This window comes from Tamandua tetradactyla, chromosome 6 (genome assembly GCF_023851605.1).
Source record: "Tamandua tetradactyla isolate mTamTet1 chromosome 6, mTamTet1.pri, whole genome shotgun sequence".
Lineage (NCBI taxonomy): Eukaryota > Metazoa > Chordata > Mammalia > Pilosa > Myrmecophagidae > Tamandua > Tamandua tetradactyla.
Window position 1 is genome coordinate 105,494,041 of NC_135332.1, and position 5,310 is coordinate 105,499,350.

Consider the following 5,310-nt stretch of genomic DNA (forward strand, 5'->3'; position numbering starts at 1 on the left):
TTTTATCAAATTTTGGACAGACAAAACCTTTATTTCTTCAAGTATTTTTCCACTCTCTTCTATTCTGGAAACTCTAATTAAGCATGTGTTAGATTGACTTATTTTTTCCCATAGGTCATTGAAGCTTTGTTTAGTTTTTTAAGTTGTTTTTTCTCTGTTTGTTTCCTTCCTTCTCTCTTTATTAATTTCATTTTTGTTATGTCTTCAAGTTTACTGAATGCTTTCAGTAGTATCTATAAGCCTGTTAAGGCTCTCAAGGATTTTTTAATTCCCATATTCTATTTTTCTTTTCTAGAGGTCTTTCTTGGTTTGTTTTCATAAATTATATCTCTTATGCCTTAGGTTTACATTCTTCCAAATTCTTGAGTACATGTGCAATTGCTGTGTTGAGTTTTTTCTATTGTCTCCGACATCTCTGTCATATTGGTTGCGTCTGTTGTCTTATTTTCCTCCTGGTTCTTATATTCTAATAATTTTTAATTGGGTGCTGGCTATTTTGTCTGTTACAATTTTCTCTAGAGTTTTTCAACCTCCTTTAAAGAATATTGAAATTTGTTTGGCAGTCAAGTTATTTGTGGAGCAGCTTGTTTTTTTTTTTTTTTGAGGCTTCTTTTTAAGCAGTCTAGGGGATGGAATAGCCCTGTTAATGAGACACCATCTTCCTGTGTTTTCTACTCAGTGAACTGAGTGTTCAATAAGGCATTACCCCTTAGCAGGTTGTAACTTTAACCTCTTGCTGTGGGTAAATCCTGGAAACTGTTTATAACACAGAGTATATTTATGCCTGGCTTCAGGGTATATACCCTACCTATGAGCAGAGTAATTTTCAACCACAAACTCCAGAGGCAATCTACACAGATTTCTAGAGTTCTTTGACTGCCTAACTCCCTCCTTTCCAATATTCTGCCCTAAATTTTTTACTGTGACACCCTCCTCCAAATCCAAATTCTGTCTCCTCAATTCAGCAAGATCTTTACGGTCTGCTCTATACTATGATTCACAAAGTGCCTCCATGCAAAAACCCAGGAGACTGTAGGTTATCTTTTTATTAATTTTCCCCAGGATCAATCCTGCACTGCCAGCTGTCACACTGTGTCCAGTTGTTTTGCTAATTATTCAAGTCAGGAGGCAAATCTAATACTGGTTACTCCAATCTAACTGACTGTGATTTTAAAAGTTTGTAATTTTAAACTACGACTTTATAGCTTTTCTGGTTTCTTCTCACTGTTACAATTGGAAAAGGCAGCCTCCTGAGTCTTTCCGCCTTCCAGCTGAAATTAGAAATCAGGACTACAATATCCATTCAAGTTTTGACAATATAAAAGTTCCTATGAAATTATAAATTCAATATTATTCTATTTGGGATTGTACTATTCTGCTGTAAGAGTGGGTAGTGGGCATTTGTATGTCTCCAGGTGAGAGACATTTACTTCCCCACTTCAACAAGTCACCATATGAAACTTTGGGCATAGAGTAGGGGTCAGCCCTGACACCTGATCAAATAGGAAAACTCTGTCTGGGGAGATAAGAATGCCGAGGAACTGTAAAATGCATTGCAATGGCATAGTCAAGGGACATAATCATTTGTATCTAATTTCATTACTGCTCACTCATGTTGAAACATAATCTAATGTTTGGAGTATATATAAAATACATATTCAAATCACATGGTCCAGAATGAGGGTTAATTTGTAAAGTGAAACACACTTCAGTTGGCTATTCCTCATGGAAAGATGAGAGACATCAGGACAAAATAAATGTGTCATATCAAGAAAGGCTTAGAGGAGGTGGGGTAAGATGGGGGCATGGTAAAGTGTGGAATTTAGTCCATCCTCCAGAGCGGCTAGTAAATAGCCAGGAACAGTACAGAACAACTGCTGGAGTAACATTAGTGATATCCAAGTGGAATGGCTGAGACCTCACACAGAACTGTAAATCCCCAGGCTGTGGAGGCCAGTGCCCCTCCCCCATGGGCTTAGCAGTCTGGTTCCCCAAGGGGAAAAGAAACAGACTTTACTAATAGCAAGGGATTAGCTTAAGCAAGTTCCAATTATGGAGTTAATTAATAAATTCTGACTACCAAAAACCGGCCCCCAGATCAGATAAAACTAGAATAAGCACTAAAGAAACTAGGAGTTTTTGCCCCAGCAAAGAAGGGGCAGAGCTTATGAAAACAAACAAAGTCTTTTGAATTGGATGGCACAAAATACTGGAAAAGGGCTGGGCCCCAAGAAAAGAGGACCCGAACAGTCTGGAGATGCATAGAGCCAAGCAACAACTCAAGCTTTTGATTGACAAATCTAAGGAACAGGAGTCCAGCTCTGAAAAGGCTTCTCTAATTTTTTTTTACTTAGCAGTTCATTAGATAGAACTGGAAGCACTCTCAGGAGGCTCCAGCACTGCCCCAGGCAAAGGCAGAACTAAAGTTTTTCTGAGTGACAAAGTAATTAGTCAGATAAAAGGGGTTAATTCCCGAAAGGGTGTATTTTCCCCAAGAAAATGGGGATGGGGTGCAGCTCAAGTGGAATCTGTCCTTCAAGGGATTCAGGCCCCAGGGACTAGAACACAGATGCAATCAAAGCCTTTCAACTCCCTCACCTCTGTCTCAACCACCAAGCCTGGGGCAGGGAGACTGTGCTGAAATTAAAGGCACTGCATCACTTTAAGCTGGTGGGAAACCACAGGCAGACAAGCACCACATGCTGGGCAGGACAAGTAAAGCACAGAGCCTAGGGGCTTCATAGGAAAGCCTGATAACCTGCTTGGTCTCATTCTCAGGGAAAACTGATGCTGGCTACTGAGACATGGACCTGTCTGGTCTGGGAAAATCTGACTGCAGTCTATAATGTCTGAGGAGACCCTCCTCAAAAACAAAGGGTCCATATAGGCAGAGAAAGAAATATAAAAACAAGAACTGAAAAATTCTGGTCAGTTAATCATAACCTATTTTAAAGTCTAGAATAAGTTGAACTGAATGTCAAAGAACTGTTACAGAACAAGGCCACGCAGCAAGAACCCCCTAGGTAAAAGAGTAAAAGAACCTCCAGAATAAACTAACTAAGGAAATCAAAAGCCCAGACACCCCCCAAAATAATGAGTTATAGTAGAAAAATTAAAGACTGTTCCAGGCAAGGAACAAGTCAACACTTCAAATGAGATATAGGAGTTGAAACAACTAATTCAGGATGTTCAAACAGACATGCAAAACCCCACCAAAAATCAAATCAATGAGTTGAAGAAGGATATAAAGAAGACATTGGGTGAACACAAAGAAGAACTCTAAAGTTTGAATAAACAAATCACAGAACTTATGGGAATGAAAGGCACAATAGAAGAGATGAAAAAAAATGGACACCTACAACAATAGATTTGAAAAGGCAGAAGAAAATATTAGTGAACTAGAAGACTGGACACCTAAAATCTGATACACAAAAGAAAATATAGGGAAAGGAATGGAAAAACATAAACAGGGTCTCAGGTAATTGAATGACAACATGAAGCAAATGAACATACATGTTGTGGGTGTTCCAAAAGGAGAAGAGAAGGGACAAGGAGGTGAAAGACTAATGGAGGAAATAATCACTGAAAATTTCCCATCACTTATGAAAGACACAAAATTACAGATCCAAGAAGTGCAGCATACCCCTAACAGAATAGATCCAAATAGACATACTAAGACACTTTCTAATCAGATGATCAAATGACAAAGGCAAAGAGAAAATTTTGAAAGCAGCAAGAGAAAAGCAATTCATCACAAACAAGGGACGCTCAATAAGACCATGTGGAGGCAAGAAGTCAGTGGCATGATATATTTAGGATTCTGAAAGAGAAAAATTGCCAACCAAGAATTCTATACCCAAGAAAATTGTCCTTCAAAAATGAGGGAGATGTTGGGCATAAGGCAAAGCCTGGCACTGTCCACCCAACTGCTACCTGTTTGTGGAGCTTGAGTGTGGGGAGTGGGTCATGTGCACACTCGGAGGGGGCATGAGGTAGGCATGGCAGGCCATTGCAGATGTGTAGCTGCTGAGGTTGGCAGCAGTGGAGCCATGTACCTGACAGGTGTGTAGTAGTGAGGCCGCCTTTCTGGCCCCAGGCTGTGAGCAGCCACGGCAGCCACCAGAGGTCACAAGGGGTGGAAGAAAGGAGGGGCCCAGCCCTGGCATGCAGAGGAACAGTCAAACATGCCTCAATAAAATGGGGTCTCCCTGACTCAATGGCTTGCTTGCCAGGCATGCCTCACCTTCCGGGACAGCAGGGGTGGCCTCAGAGTTTCTGACTATGGTGCCAGGCCAGGCCCCAAGGCACCAACACTCCTTGGAGAACCTGAGAAAGCTGAAGGGCTTGCTGACCCAGGTCTGCACTGAGAAACTCAACATCACCCCATAGAAGGCCACATTGCAGCTGCTGCCACCCAATCTGCCGCCTGTCACCTACATGCACATGTATGAGACAGATGGCTTCAGCCTTGGCATGTTCCTGCTAAAGAGCTAAGTCCATCCCACTGCATGACCAGCTGGGCATGTACAGCATGCTGAAGGTGCTCTATGGCACTGTGTGCATCACCTGCTTGGACAAGTTGGAGGCTGACTGTGGGCCCTACCACCAGAGAAGCAGTTCAAAACACCACTGAAGGCCTGTGAGCTGGCTGCCATGTGGTCAGGTGTGCTGCATTTGTGCACAGAATACACCAACGTCAGTGGCCCCTGCATCTTCACACCTCACTGGGAAAACCTGCACCAGATCAATGCCATGAATGGGCCTACCACCTTTCTGGACATCCTGGCCTCACCCTACAACCCCAACGATGGCCAAGATTGCCACTATTACCAGGTTCTGGAGCTGGTCAGGTCCGAGGAAGACTCCAGCTCAGCCTGTGACCTGCCCTGTGAGGTGTGGCTCCTGGAGACCCTGCAGGCTGATGACTTCTGATGCAACGGGATGCCCGAGCCAGGTCCCAGGGTCTTCTCTTGAGGCTGCCAGTACCTGGGAGTGGTGGGCAGAAGATGTGCCCTTCTGCAATCTGGGCCCTGCTTTCTTTGACCCACCAAAAGAGCTCTATTCCTACCCCCTTGGCCTTTGACATTGGATCCACTGAATGGGCACTAGCCACTTCTGCAGGAGCTGTGGAAAGCGTGGGCAACTGGACTGCAGCCACTGGAAATGACTGTGAGTATGGGGTACTCCAAAAGGCTAGGTTGTATTCTGGCTCTTCCACTGCCACCATGGTTTTGATTTGGAGGTTAAGTAGGGACTACTGAAGTGCTTCCATCCTAAAGCCATAATGAAGTTATTCCTCCCTTTTTCTCT

General features: G+C 43.2%; 1 pseudogene; it reads left to right on the plus strand.

The window, feature by feature from the left end:
* The first annotated feature begins 4,184 nt into the window (after positions 1 to 4,184).
* Positions 4,185 to 4,974, plus strand: LOC143686785 (2-aminoethanethiol dioxygenase-like; annotated as a pseudogene).
* The last annotated feature ends 336 nt before the right edge of the window (positions 4,975 to 5,310 follow it).